Below are 16,706 nucleotides of genomic sequence, written 5' to 3'. Positions count from 1 at the left end.
TTAGTTTTCCTTTTCAACAGGGCAATAATGGGCCCTGACTTAGGGATGACTATTAGCTTCAACAAATTGATCAGTGTATAATTCTTAGATTAGGCATTTGACAGCTGCCAACTATTTTGATTACTATATCATTGTTCTGTTTTTAGTAGAAGAGTTCTTCCCAGTGACCTCAATTACTGAAACTTCTTAACTACAAAATAAACTTATCCTCAAAATAGTAACTTTCCATAAGATTACAAAATAACAATGCAAATTCACCATGTATCTATAATCCAGGGACCATGAAGGTTTAAGAGAAGCTAATAAATGTCCTTACTTTATAAGGTAGGACGCTTTTTAAATATTTTTTTCTTCTTCTCTTTTCTTTCTTTTCTTTTTTTAACTTATTCACTTTACATCTTGCTCACTACCCCCTCCCTGTCACCCCCTCCCACAATCCTTCCCCCATCCTCCCTCCCCTTCTCCTTTCAGTGAGTATGATATCCTCTCCTGGTTATTGCCCCCCACCCTGGCACATCAAGCATCTGTAAGAGTAGGCACATAATCTCCAACTGAGGCTAGAAAAGGTAGCCCAACTATAAGAACACATACAGGCAAAAGCTTTTGGGCTAGCTCCTGCTCCAGTTGTTTGGAACTCACATGAAGACCAAGATGTGCATCTGCTGCATATGTCCAGGCAAACCTGGATCCAGCCCGTGTATGTTCTTTGGTTGGTGGTTTAGTCTCTGATATCAGGTTAGTTGATTCTGTTGGTCTTCTTGTGGAGTTCCTATCTTCTTCAGGGTCCCCAATCCTCCTATTCTTCCAAGTATCATCATTTTACATTTAAAATTAAGTAACCCATCAGTCTGCACCTCATGTGTATGGACAGATTGCATTTTTTTTATCTTCCAACCGATTTAAAGAATCACCCTACATTCACATGTCTACTCAAAGTTCTCGTAAAATGAAATCTTTTCTACCAAAGCTCAGCTTGAAGGTCCACGGCTTTTCAGGGTGTGCAGTATTTTAAGGTAGGGCACAAACTGAAAAAAATGGCTTTGACTCAGAGATTGGATTAAGGCAACTTCTTCAGCAAATGACTCCATAGTCACAGTCTCCCTCTTCCAGCAGGGTGTTTAATGGTGCATAGGTTGTGACAGTAATTTTCAGCCTGCATGATTCTTTTTTTTATTTGATATATTTTTTATTTATATTTTAAATGATTTACCCTTTTCTGGTTCCCCATCCCCCCGAAAGTCTCATAAGCCCTCTTCTCTCCTCTTATTCCCCATCCTCCCCTTCCCCCTTCCCTGTTCTGGTATTGCCCTATACTGCTAACCTGCATGATTCTTAATCAAACATTTGCTCCCCCCCCCCCTGAGCACACTGGACAGACATTCACTACCACGCCCTTTATTCACCCTCAAGGTGTATAAAATTGGGAATTTTGAAAGTATATTCTAAGTATGAGCATGCTGTCCACTAGCTCCACTCTTTCTCAATATATAGCTGGAAGCACTACCTGGAACATAAGGCAAGAGATGGAAATCTAATGAAAACACATAGGAAAAGAGGATATTAAATAATGTCTATTTGCAGATGATATGATATTATATATAAAATATCCAAAAAAATTCCCTCAGAAACCTTCTACAAATAATTGACAATTTCAGCAGTGGCAGGGTACAAAATCAACTTACAAAAATCAGGAGCTTTTCTTAAGCCAAACAATACACTGAGAACACAATCATGGTCACACTCATACTGACAATAGCACCACCAACAATAAAATATCTTGGAATAAACTTGACCAAGGAAGTGACAGACCTGTACAATAAAAATTTCAAATATCTGAAAGACACTTTAGAAAGTGGAAGGACATCTCATGTTCAGAGATCAGTAGACATTATGAAAATGACCATTATACCAAAAGCAATGTACAGATTAAAGCTTATTTGTTTGATAAAGCTTCAAGAACTTAGATTATTTATATTTACCTAAAATGGTTATAGATGATATAGGTATAGATGATATAGATGTAGATATATAGAATTAGATATATTGGTAATAATGTATAATATACATATATTGGTAATAATACATCACAGGATTTTTCCCTGTCCAATTACATTAGTGCAGAGAAAGTCGCTAATTGGACAGGGAAAAGGGGTGGAGCTAAGAGTTGCAGAGAGAGGGAGCATGAAGAGGAAAAGAGAGAAGCAAACATGGAAGCAGATGGACAGGAAGAAGATCTTGATTCTGCGTGGTTTTAAACAGCCACAAGTAGCTAAGATTTTTCACAAGGTTAGAAATACTGCAATAAAGTTTTATCATTATCAATTGGCTCTGAAATTATTGTATTGGCATCTTGTAAATTGTGAATTGTTATATAAATCTGACTGGATAATTAAGCTTTTTAAAAAGATTTATTTATTATTATATGTAAGTACACAGTAGCTGTCTTCAGACACACCAGAAGAGGGCATTAGATCCTACTATACATGGTTGTGAGCCACTATTCGGCAGCTGGGAATTGAACTCAGGACCTTTTGAAGAGCAGTCAGTGTTCTTAACTATTGAGCCATTTCTCCAGCCCAGATAATTAAGCTTTGAGAATCATGATTCTACTGGGTAATTAAGTGTAGAGGTGGCAGCAGATTGTGGGGTGTGTGGGGTGTTGTATGGAAGGGAGACATATTCAGGACCCCCTCCGGAGAGATGGTCCAGTGACTAGAGAGTTGTCAGGCCATCAGGACTTCTGGAGAGATGGGCCAGCAGGTGGCAGGAGAGCTGGTGAGTCGATTTTTAATATTTTTCGCAACAATAATATATAAAACACATATATTGGTAATAATACATTATATACATATATTGGCAATATTATATATAATATTAGATCTAGAGAGAGAAAGACACAGAGGAAAAAAATTATACAAGAGAAGAAGCTAAGCCACTTGGGCTAAGAATGCTACCACATGAACCATAGACTAAAAAGACCTCAGTAGCAAAATAAATAGATAGACAAATAAACTTTCAAAGAGTTGTTCAGGGTTGTACAAGTTCCTTTCCTACAGAGCATAGCTGTAGCCCTTGGTTGGCTCCCATGGATGGACTGTGGGCATCCATTGCAGAAGACATCAAATACTCTTAGGAAATAGGACTTGGATTACTAGACCTGGGTCTGACATGGAAGCCACTTTCCTGCAGCCTAGTTTCTATGGGCTTAGAAAATACTACAGAACATTCAATGCAGGCAAGCAATTTAACAGTTCTACTCAACCATGACACCTATGAACCAGGACAATTACCTATGGCAAGATATGCATGAAGGTGTAAGAGGTGGTGCCCACACATCTGTGGTAGCAACCAACAGCTCTTTAATTGGACTTAGAACTCACTCAAAAGAAAGATAATCAGGTCTGGTATTGGAAAACCAGCTAGCCTCCTGAAGATAGCGATGTCACTGACCTTATAAATGAATCTACTACTGTCACTTTGTTAGACTAGCATAATTCCTTTCTACATTGTTAATATTATCTTTGTATCCACAGATAAGCATAGCTACTACCCATTGTCAAAGATGCTTCTTTTTATAGCAAATGGAGACTGTCACAGAAACCCACAACTAGAAACGGTGTAGAGAACATGGAGCCTAGCTCCAGTGTTACATTTTAACCACAGCCCTTGCATCCCAGGAAAAGGAGTCAGTTTGTAGGAGTCAGAACACTAGAAAGTCAGCTAGGAAACAGCATGCCTCAGAAAAAAAAATGGCTGCATAAATGAGAATAGAAGGACAACAATATCAATGAACTTCTCCAGTCTCTTCTCCAGCCTCTTCCAAGGAATTGCCACTTGTGTGAATACCCCAGGAGAAGGAGGCTTCCTGTGCCAATGTCCTCCTTGGCACAGTGGGCTGACCTGTGAAACTACCACTAATTCCTGTGGCGGGAACACCTGCCAACATGGAGGAATCATTCATAAAAACCCGGAGCACCCTGTCTGTGTCTGCCCTGCTGAATATGCTGGGAGGTTCTGTGAGACATATCACAAAGAATGCCATTCCAGCTCTTGCCACAATGGGGCTGTGCACCAGGATGGGATCAATGGTTCCTCCTTCTGCGTGCCTGGATACCAGAGCAGACATTGGAACTTGGAAATGGATGAATGTATTTCTTCTGATCCCCTCATGAAGAAGGCTGTGTGTGTGTCAATGAGGTAAGAAAATACATGTGTGTCTGTCCTCAAGAATTTTCTGGTGAGAACTGTGAGTTGCAAATTAATGAATGTGGATCTCAGCCTTGTCTACATGGCAGGTGCCACATGGCAGGATCCTCTTGGAGCTTCCTTTTGTGACTGTGCTCCTGGATTTCTCAGGCTATGTTTGTATCTGTCAGCCTGGATTCACAAACATGAGCCTAGTACAGCTGTCCTCTGAGAGGCTCTACCCAGCCAATGACTGGAACAGATGCAAAGACCCACAACCAAACATTAGTCAGAGCCCAGGAAATCTTGTGGAAGAGTTTGAGGAAGGATTGAAGAACCTGGAAAGAATTAGGACTCCACAAGAAGACCAACAGAGTCAACTAACATGGACTCTTGGGGACTGAACCAGAAACCAAAGAGCATACAAAGTCTAGACCTAACCCCTCCCCCCCAGCACATGTGGCAGATTTAGCAGATGTGCAGCTAAGACTTCATGAGCATCCCTAAACACCTGGAGCAGGGCTTACCCTGGCTCTGTTGCTTGCCTGTCAAACCTGTTTCTTTAACTGGCTGCCTTGTCTGTTTTCAGTGGGAAAGGAAGCACCTACTCCTGAAGTGACTTGAGGTACCAAGGTGAGTTGGCTTCCCCGGAAGGGATCTCCCCTTTCCCAGAGGTGAAGGGAGGAATAGGTGTGAGGGTAATGTAAAGGGTGGACTGGGAGGAGAAGAGGAGCTGCAATCTGGATGTAATGTTCATAAATAAATAAATAAATAAACAAATAAACAAATAAATAGATAAATAAATGAAAAATTTTAAATAAAATATTTTGAGAAAAATAAAGTAAGGGGGGAATTTTATGAGATCTACTCCTACACAAAGAACAACCTTAGCCAAGCACCCATTGACTGCTAACAAATGAGAATAGTCTCTTCCAGAGATGAGTCCTTTAACTGATTGGCCAATTCAGAAAGAGTCCTAAAACAGTATACATATAAAAATACAGACTTTGTGAATCATACATAATATATACATATATGTATATGTATATATTATACATAAATACAAATACACACACACATACATACAAATATAATCAAAGCAAAGAAGCTGTCAACTTGAGAACTGAAATTGGGAGGGATGGGAGGGGTTTAAAGGACAATAAATATGAGGGACTTCAGGAAAAGAAGGGAAGAATGGTAAAGAAAAAATGTATGCAAAAATAAAAACAAAAATAAATTCCATAAGTACTCTGACATAGAGGCACATGATAATAATCCCTGCACACTGATAGGGCAATTAGAAAGATCAAGAGTTAAAGGTCAGCGCCAGCCACTCATGAGTTTGAGGCCAACTTGGACTACTTGGCTCTTTATCAAAAAATCAAAACAAGAGTTGAAAAGCAATTTTCATAAGTTCATACAATGTTTTCAAGATTACACTTTGTAATTATGTAATAATTAAATTAAAATGGTTCTCCTCCCCATATTCCCCAGCCCAATAAAACAGTTGTGGTCTCACTGAACACCAGGCTAGTATGGAACTCAGTATGTTGTACAGGCTACCTCAAATTAACAGCAATCTTCTTTCTTCAGTCACCTGAGTGCCTTTTAACATGTAAATTACTCAATTATGACTTATATTTAGAACCTCATATAGTTTGACTCTCTCACAGGTTACATTATTAATTTCAATACGTAACACAGCTATGAATTCAGCATGTTATATTTTAGTATTTTATAAGTTTCTAACTTATTGTTTGTACATATATGTGTATATATGTATATATGTGTATATGTGTGTATGTATATCTGTGTATATCTGTATATCTGTATATCTGTATATATGATGTGCATATGTGTATATGTGTGTATATGTTATATATGTGCATATGTGTATGTGTGTATGTGTATATATGTGTATATGTATGTATATATATGCAATGCACATATACACACATATATACATTTCACCTACACAGATGTGTGGGAGAAACTGGGTAGACAGACCACAGACCACAAATCAAATTGGGACCAGCAGAATTTCTTGATAGATGCTGAAAGGAAGTTTCTGAGACGAAGAAAGTTGTGATGAGCACCAACACCACTCCAGCCTGTGCCCAGCATAAGCCTAAATGGTAGGCAGACAAGAGTCCCCAAGGTCGGTTGAATGTCACATGTCCCCATATGGAAGACACTTATTTTTAAAGAGCCTAGAAATCACCCCATACTTTTCATCTTTTTCTAACTTTTTTCCTCTTTCTTCTATGTTTGGAAGATTGCCTTTTGCTTCTCACAAGTAATGGCACTACACAGGTTGGATACACAAACAAGCCTGATATTTGAAAGAGTTCTGTGAGTTGTATGACATCTGACTTTGTGTAGCAGCTGTGAATCTGGCTCTGTTAAGTCTAGGTTGGGTCTCCTCATTCACACTGACTGCAATCAAATGGGATAGTCTGTTACGGGCCCTTGTTTTGGGACTGGGGTTGCCAGCTGACCCTCCATTAGGGCTCTACATTGATCTTCCCTTGCTTCGAAGTTATTGGATAGTCTTGGAAAGTAACACTGCACTTTGTCTTCTGTGATACTCTGAACAATACTTGGGATTGTGAATACAGTGATGCATGCCTATCAACCAAATGAACAGTTTCAGAAAAGGTTGGAGAAAATGAGCCACCTTGAACCTAATTCTCTAGTGGTGTTCAGACTTTTCTAGGGATAATTGGAATCAGATGCAGTGTTTAAAGCTGTCCCAGTACGCGATATGGTACTGCCGCAGACTACCATCGGAGACCCTCCTGTGACATGGTGAGCTGCTGGATGGGAGGAGAGATGAAGAGCTTGTGCCTGAGAGTAGCTTCACAGCTGTGAATCCAGAAACTGAGAGCACTTGTGTGGTTCAGTCCTTTGATGCTACGAACACTGTTAGAAACTGGAGAAAGACCGAAAAGAAATGGCTAGTCCCATAGTGTATATGACAGCTACAAGACAAATTCAAGCAGGAGGGAGAACAGATGGTAGGGTTGTAATATGATGGCCTCAATTTGTATAGAATAGGGGCTATCCAGTATGAAATTCTAAAGGTAATGCATGTAGTTTGAATTCAGTTACAGAGGTGGAAGAAATTCACTGTGGACTTCTGAAAAAAAGTTAAATGAAGTGGAATTTGGCTTAACATCCAAATTGAGCTTGGAGTATAACAGCTTAGAGAGTGTTAAATATATCAACATAGCAGGTTATGCTGTAGATATTTCCACGATAGGAGAGACCATTGGAGTCACAGCCTGGGAAGCAAAGGAAGCTTAAAGCTTATGGAAAACATGATAGAAGAAGTTACTCAGAAGAGAATTTAAATCTAGGTTCTTCTGAAGCAGGCAAATAAGGAATGACTAGTCAAGCAAACAGGCATATGGTAGACTCCATGCTGAAGTGATTTTCTCTAGTCCAAGCTTCACAAAAGGGAGGAAGATTTACTCAACAGCAGGCTCAGAACACAGCTTGTTTACAGGGTCCAAAGTATAGGAGTGGCCAGCTCCCACCTCACCAGCCAGTCATCACCGAGATATAGATGGGAGTCCTGAGAGGCTCAAGTGCTGTAAGAACAGTGCAGTAAGACATTGACCTGGACTATGCAAAACACCTTTCCAATTAGCCAGAGCACAGAAGCCTATAGGTCACCTGCCTTCTGCAGCCAACCAGAGTTCCAATGTCATAGACCACCAAACAGTTCTAGCAGAACATGTCCCAGCCAACTAGGAATAGCTACACAGAAAGAATAACAAAGAACTGAAGACAACATTCATTCAGTATGATGTTTGAGACCATGTTAAGTCTTGTTTGGAGAGAGATAAAGTCTTAAAAGAACGTAAACTATGCAACATATTAACATGAGAGAAAATGAAGTTATTTGTGAAGTAGGTGTACTGGCTGGTTTTGTGTGTCAACTTGACACAGGCTGGAGTTATCACAGAGAAAGGAGTTTCAGTTGGGGAAGTGCCTCCATGAGGTCCAACTGTGAGGCATTTTCTCAATTAGTGATCAAAGGGGGAGGACCCCTTATGGGTGGTACCATCTCTGGGCTGGTATTCTTGGGTTCTATAAGAGAGCAGGCTGAGCAAGTCAGGGGAAGCAAGCTAGTAAGAAACATCCCTCCACGGCTTCTGCATCAGCTCCTGCTTCCTGACCTGGTTGAGTTCCAGTCCTGACTTCCTTTAGTGATGAACTGCAATTGGAAGTGTAAGCTCAATAAACCCTTTCCTCCCCAACTCACTTCTTGGTCATGATGTTTGTGCAGGAATAGAAACCCTGACTACGACAAATTGGTACCAGTGTAGTGGGGTAATTCCTGTGACAACCTGACCATGTTTTTGGGGGAGGACTGTGGAAGAACTTTCGAATTTTGAGCTAGAAAATCCATTAGAATATTAAGAGCTCGGTGGAAAGTTCTGTAGGAGCTTGGAAGACAATGTTAAGAACAGTGTAAAAGATGACTTGTGAAATTTCAAAGGGAAGATTAAAGACTCTTACAGTGGCCATGTTTTGATTGTGAAGATTCTGTGGTTTTGGTTAGCTGGGGCTGAAGAATCAGCTGTGAGTAACAAGATACCAGAACCACTAAAGCAAACCTTTGTGTTACTGGGACTATTGATGCTGGTTAGCTGGAGCTAAGAAATTAGCGGTGATTAAAAAGAGACCAGCATCACTGAGATGAAATCTTCTTGGAAGTGTTTTCTTAGAGCACAGAGAGTGTGTTCCAAAGATAGCCACAGTTGTATTCTGTGCTGTGGGTGGACTTGGTACTATGTAAGAGTCTCCCAGATGGTACTGGCTTTGAAGGCATGAAGGAGTCATGAAGAGCAGCTGAGGCTCTTGGCACAGTGAGAGGCCATGGAAGGCCATTGGTGAAGATGCAGCCTTCAGTTGCAATTGATGGCCCAGGACTTGAAGGGGTCATGCATAGGAACAGAGGCTTGTCACCATGAAGAGAGCCTATGAGAAGCTATTGGTGAAGCCTAATTACAGTAGAAGATAGCAGCATTTTGGAGATGCCAGTACCATGCGATGACCACCAAGAACAGCAGCAGCAGTGGAGTACAGGCCACTGGAGCCTAGAAGACAAGTTGTGTGCTACAAACGGCAGAGCTGGAGAAGTGACCCAAGTCCTTGGAGGAGCCCAGAAGATCGTGAGTTGGATCCCAGACATTGGACATTTGGAGTTTGAGTTTTGCTTTTGGTTGTGACTGTGCCCTGATATGTTTCCCTCTTAAAGGAAGAAAGCATTTTAGTGGAGCCCACAGTTGAGAGACTGGATTTTTAAAAGACTTTGAATTTTAAAGATATTGGATATTTTGAAGTGATTGAACTATTAATGTGTAAAGAGTGTGGGACTTTTAAAGTAATTTAGATCTTAGGGATGAATAAGAAAGTAAGGGTTGAGGCTTAATAGTGATGTGTTTGTGTGTCAAGTTGACAGGGGGTCAATTGTACTGGCTGGTTTTGTGTGTCAACTTGACACAGGCTAGAATTATCACAAAGAAAGGAGTTTCAGTTGGGGAAGTGCCTCCATGAGATCCAACTGTGAGGCTTTTTCTCAATTAGTGATCAAGGGGGAGGGTCCCTTGTGGGTGGTACCATCCCTGGGCTGGTATTCTTGGGTTCTATAAGAGAGCAGGCTGAGCAAGCCAGGGGAGCAAGCCAGTAAGAAACATCCCTCCAAGGCCTCTGCATCAGCTCCTGCTTCCTGACCTGCTTGAGTTCTAGTCCTGACTTCCTTTAGTGATGAACTGCAACGTGGAAGTGTAAGCTCAATAAACCCTTTCCTCCCCAACTTGTTTCTTGGTCATGTTTGTGCAGGAATAGAAACCCTGACTAAGACAGGAGGACATTTAAACAAATACATGCCTGAAAACTAGACTACATAGAAGGTCCATTGATTATTTTATGTGCAAGTAGGAAAATAACAACTTACTTTTTCTGGTCTGAAAAACTGTGGCAACATTATTTCTCTGTGGTGACACAAATCCCTTTTGTTCAGAGAACACTTAGACTTCAAGTGTCTGCCACTGGAAACACTTCCTAGCTTCTTTCTCAGCAGAAGTATAAATGATTGGGTTGCATAGAGAGATTCTTGGTAAAACATCTTGTGCCAGGATGTTCTTGGTCCACATCTGTACTCAGCGTGGCTTAGTGGCTTTGATGTAGAATCAAGTCTGGGAGACACCTGTGCTGGTTGGTAGAATTTCAGTGAGACCAGAAGCCTTCTTCAATTATGCTTTATCTGGATACTAGATAAGGCCTACGCCATGTGACCGTTAAAGGGCTACTGACTAGGGATATCCTCTTCCATGAGTCTTTTCTCTATTTCTACACACCTTACAAACAAACTTAAAGACTTATCTTTAAGAGCAGCTGCAACAGTCTCTTCTGCAATGTGTGTATGTGTGTGTGTGTGTGTATACTTTTAAATTGGAACCCGAGTACACTCTGTGTTCGTGTTTTAAATTTCCTTTTTATTATTATATTACAATTGTATCATTTTCCCCTCTCCATACCCTCCCTCCAAACAGGTCCTTTCTTATGCTTCTTCAAATTCATGGCCTCTTTTTTCTTTTTCTTTTCTTTTTTTTCTTTTTTTTTTTCTATTGGTTACTTTTAAATTTTTATTTATTTATTTATTTATTTATTTATTTATTTTCTATATTCTTTGTTTATGTCCCAAATGATTTCCCCTTTCCCGCTTCCCTCCCCCTAAGTCCCATAAGCCCTCTTCCCTCTGCCTACTCCCCAATCAACCCCCTCCCACTTCTCTGTCCTGGTACTCCCCTACAATGCTGGATCAAGCCTTTCCAGGACCAGGGTCCTCTCCTTCCTTCTTCTTGGGAATGATTTGATATGTTAATTGTGTCTTGGGTATTCAGAGCTTCGGGGCTAATATCCACTTATCAGTGACTGCATTCTATGTGTGTTCTTTTGTGATTGGGTTACCTCACATAGGATGATATTTTCCAGTTCCAACCATTTGCCTAAGAATTTCATGAATTCCTTGTTTTTAATTGCTGAGCAGTGCCCCATTGTGTAAATATACCAAATTTTCTGTATCCATTCCTTCGTTGAGGGACATCTGGGTTCTTTCCAGCTTCTGGCTATTATAAATAGGGCTGCTATGAACATAGTGGATCATGTGTCCTTAATACATGCCAGAGAATCCTCTAGCTATATGGCCAGGAGTGGTATTACAGGATCCTCCAGAAGTGTCATGCCCAGTTTCCAGAGTCATTGTACCAGCTTGCAACTCCACCAGCAGTGGAGGAGTGTTCCTCTTTCTCCTCATCCTAGCCAACACCTGCTGTCTCCTGAGTCTTTTATTTGTTGTTTTTTTATTATTATTTTCTATATTCTTTGTTTACATTCCAAATGATTTTCCCCTTCCCATTTCCCCCTCCCCATAAGTCCCATAAGCCCTCTTTCCTCCACCCATTCTCCAATCAACCCCCTCCCACTTCTCTGTCCTGGTAATCACCTACAATGCTGGATCAAGCCATTCCAGGAGCAGGGACCTCTCCTTCCTTCTTCTTTGGAATCATTTGATATGTGATTTGTGTCTTTGGTATTCAGAGCTTGTGGGCTAATATCCTCTTATCAGTGACTGCATTCCATGTGTGTTCTTTTGTGATTGGGTTACCTCACTTAGGATGATATTTTCCAGATCCAGCCATTTGCCTAAGGCAAAGGACACTGTCAAGAGGACAAAACAGCAACCAAAAAATTGGCAAAAGATCTTCACCAACCCTACATCCAACAGAGGGCGAATATCCAATCTATACAAAGAACTAAGGAAGTTAGACTCCAAAGGGCCAAATAATCCTATTAAAAAATGGGGTACAGAGCTAAACAAAGATTTTTCACCTGAAGAACTTCCAATGGCTGAGAAGCACCTTAAGAAATGTTCAGCATCATTAGTCATTAGAAAAATGCAAATAAAAGCAACCTGAAGATTTCACCTCACGCCAGTCAGAATGGCTAAGATTAAAAACTCAGTAGACAGCAGGTGTTGTTGAGGATGTGGATGGAGAAAGAGGAACACTCCTCCACTGCTGGTGGGACTGCAAGTTGGTACAACTGCTCTGGAAATCAGTCTGGCAGTTCCTCAGAAAACTGGACATGACACTTCTGGAAGACCCTGCTATACCACTCCGGGGCATATACCCAGAGTATTGTTCAGTTTCCACGTGTATGTGGGTTTTCTGTTGTTTCTGTTGCTATTGAAGACCACTTTTACTCCGTAATGATCAGATAGGATGCATGGGATTAGTTCGATCTTCTTATATTTGTTGAGGTCTGTCTTAAAAACTGCATGGTATTGGTACAGTGACAGGCAGGAGGATCAATGGAACAGGATTGAAGATCCAGAAATGAACCCACGCACCTATGGCCACTTGATCCTCGACAAAGAGGCTGAAAACATCCAATGGAAAAAAGATAGCCTTTTCAACAAATGGTGCTGGTTCAACTGGAGGTCAGCATGCAGAAGAATGCGAATTGATCCATCCTTGTCTCCTTGTACTAAGCTCAACTCCAAATGGATCAAGGACCTCCACATAAAGCCAGACACTCTGAAGCTAATAGAAAAGAAACTGGGGAAGACCCTTGAGGACATCGGTACAGGGAGAAAGTTTCTGAACAGAACACCAATAGTGTATGCTCTAAGAGCAAGAATTGACAAATGGGACCTCATAAGGTTACAGAGTTTCTGTAAGGCAAAGGACACCATCAAGAGGACAGATCGGCAACCAACAAATTGGGAAAAGATCTTCACCAATCCTACATCAGATAGAGGGCTAATATCCAATATATATAAAGAACTCAAGAAGTTAGACTCCAGAAAACCAAACAACCCTATTAAAAAATGGGGTACAGAGTTAAACAAAGAATTCTCACCTGAAGAACTTCGGATGGCGGAGAAGCATCTTAAAAAATGCTCAACTTCATTAGTCATTAGGGAAATGCAAATCAAAACAACACTAAGATTTCATCTTACACCAGTCAGAATGGCTAAGATTAAAAATTCAGGAGACAGCAGGTGTTGGAGAGGGTGTGGAGAAAGAGGAACACTCCTCCACTGCTGGTGGGGTTGCAAATTGGTACAACCACTCTGGAAATCAGTCTGGCGGTTCCTCCGAAAACTGGGCACCTCACTTCCAGAAGATCCTGCTATACCACTCCTGGGCATATACCCAGAAGACTCCCCACCATGTAATAAGGATACATGTTCTACTATGTTCATAGCAGCCCTATTTATAATTGCCAGATGTTGGAAAGAACCCAGGTATCCCTCAACAGAAGAGTGGATGCAAAAAATGTGGTATATCTACACAATGGAGTACTATTCAGCCATTAGAAACAACGAATTCATGAAATTCTTAGGCAAATGGATGGAGCTAGAGAATATCATACTCCGTGAGGTAACCCAGACTCAAAAGGTGAATCATGGTATGCACTCACTAATAAGTGGATATTAACCTAGAAAACTGGAATACCCAAAACATAATCCACACATCAAATGAGGTACAAGAAGAAAGGAGGAGTGGCCCCTGGTTCTGGAAAGACTCAGTGAGACAGTATTCAGCAAAACCAGAACGGGGAAGTGGGAAGGGGTGGGTGGGAGGACAGGGGAAGAGAAGGGGGCTTACGGGACTTTCGGGGAGTCAGGGGGCTAGAAAAGGGGAAATTATTTGAAATGTAAATAAATTATATCGAATAAAAAAAATTAAAAAAAAAAGAAAGTCAACAATATTAACGAATGTTAAATGTAGCAAGGAAGTTAAGATCTTCAAGGACAGCCACAACTGACAATGTTGGAAATGAAAAATTAAGCTCATCAAATCAAAACTATTGTAGAAGGCATCCCTAAAAGACTACAGCAAGCAGAATACCATGGAGAAGAGACATGACTAAGGAAACACTATACTGTTGAGATATAAATACTTTAGAAGGTACCTGTTCACAGAATTCATAAACTGTGAAGCATGATCTAGAGACCAAACCCAAGTAACCTATGGGATAGAAGGAGTGAGATAAAAAACAACCAAAGGCCTAGGAAATCCACTTATGTGATTAGAGATATTCCCAAATCTGGATGGCCAAAGAACATCTAACCTGACGGGATGTTTTACACCCCAACTAGACATGACCAGAGAATAACCTTCACATTACTTCACATTGTTATCAGGATGCCAAACTTTAAAAAAATATTAAAAATTAAAGGAAAAAATCAATACCCAATATACAAAAGCAAACATATCAGAAAATAACAAAAAATAAGCAAAATGCCCTACAATTCAGGAAATCATAATAAGACAATAGATTTTATTTTTTTCCTATTTTCTATTAAATATATTCTTTATTTACATTTCAAATGATTTCCCCTTTCCTGGATTCCCCTTCCCTGAAAGTCCCATGAGCACTCTTTCTTCCCCCATTCCCCAATCAACCCCTTCCCACTTCCCTGTCCTGGATTTCCCCTACACTGCTGCACTGAGACTTTCCAGACCAGGGGCCTCTCCTTCCTTCTTCTTGGGCATCATTTGATATGTGAGTTGTTTCTCGGGTATTCCGAGCTTCTGGGCTAATATCTGCTTATCAGTGAGTGCATACCATGAGTGTTCTTTTGTGATTGGGTCACCTCACTCAGGATGGCATTCTCCAGTTCCACCCACTTGACTAAGAATTTCAAGAATTCATTGATTTAATAACTGAGTAGTAATCCATAGTATAAATATACCATATTTTCTGTATCCTTTTCTCTGTTGAAGAACATCTGGGTTCCTTCCAGCTCTGGCAATTATAAATAGGGCTGCTATGAACATAGTGGAGCATGTGTCCTCATTACATGCTGAAGAATCCTCTGGGTATATGCCCAGGAGTGGTATAACGTGATTCTCTGGTAGTATCATGCCCAGTTTTCTGAGGAACCGCCAGACTGATTTCCAGAGTGGTTGTACAAGCTTGCAACCCCACCAGCAGTAGAGGAGTGTTCCTCTTTCTCCACATCCTCGCCAGCACCTGTTTTCTCCTGACTTTTTGATCTTAGCCATTCTGACTAGAGTGAGGTGAAATCTCAGGATTGTTTTGATTTGCATTTCCCTAATGACTAATGATGTTGAACATTTTTTAAGGTGCTTCTCAGTCATTTGAAGTTCTTCAGGTGAAATTCTTTATCTAGCTCTGTACCCCATTTTTAATTGGGTTATTTGGCTCTCTGGAGACTATCCTCTTCAGTTCTTTGTATATCTTGTATATTAGCCCTCTGTTGGATGTAGGGTTGGTGAAGATCTTTTCCCAATTTGTTGGTTGCTGTTTTGTCCTTTTGACAGTGTCCTTTGCCTTACAGAAACTTCATAATTTTATAAGGTCCCACTTGTCATTCTTGACCTTAGAGCATTAACTATTGTGTTCTGTTCAGGAAATTTTTTCCTGTGCCCATGTGCTCAAGGCTCTTCCCCAGTGGTACAATTGGTTAGCTTGTAGTTCCTATAAAACAATAGATTTTAAACCACAGGAGTAAATAAATGACTGTCAAGATTGCTATATCTTGTAATGCATTGCTTATAATTCCCCGAGAAATAAATACATTTCATGTAAATCACCAACTGTATCAAATCATGACTACAAAAGCATTGTTAAGAAGGTTGTAGATTCCTACACAGAGAGAAGAAATACATACTCAATCATGGAAATCACTGGGAAAAAATATTTTTTGAGGCAAACATTAACATAGGTTAAGGAGAAAAAAATTAAACATCTTTAACACAGTAAATTGACAAGTCTACCTCAATAATTACACCAGATGTCAGTGACCTTAATTGTTCATTCTAAGACAGCAGAATACCTTCTGAAATTTTTGAAAAGGTGCAATATTTCTTGTCTACAATAAATGGACCTCAGCAATAAAGATACACACAGCCTGAATGTGAAAGACAAAAACACAGTGTTGCAAGCAAATAAAAGCAAAGACAAGCAAAGTTAGTCATACTTATACATGGTAAAGTAAATTTCCAGCCATCAACTAGTCAAGAGAAATAACGGAAGTTTTAGGCCATATATTAAAAAGGAAAAAATTCCATGGCTATGATAGGAAATATATGTGGAATGAATGGCTGTATATCTGATTTCATAAAGAAATAGTAGTCCACAGAATGATTAGATTCCAATATACTGCAGCAAAAGTAGATGACTTAAAAACCCTACATTCATCAATAAATCATCCAGTTGATTCATGACAAAGTTGCCCAAATCAGACATTAGAATTATACTGCTTCTTTTAACAAATGGTCTTGGGAGAATCAGATGTCTACATGCAGAAGAATAAACTAGATCTCTATCCATCACCCTGTACAAAAAATCAATTCAAAATTTATCAAATATCCCAGTGTAATACATGAAACTAAAATGGTTAGAGGAAAATATAAGTGAAATACTTCAAGATCTATACATAAGCAATGGGTGTTCCAAACACACCCCAA

This window comes from Apodemus sylvaticus, chromosome 9 (assembly GCF_947179515.1).
Source record: "Apodemus sylvaticus chromosome 9, mApoSyl1.1, whole genome shotgun sequence".
Lineage (NCBI taxonomy): Eukaryota > Metazoa > Chordata > Mammalia > Rodentia > Muridae > Apodemus > Apodemus sylvaticus.
Note: the sequence above shows the minus strand (reverse complement) of the source record.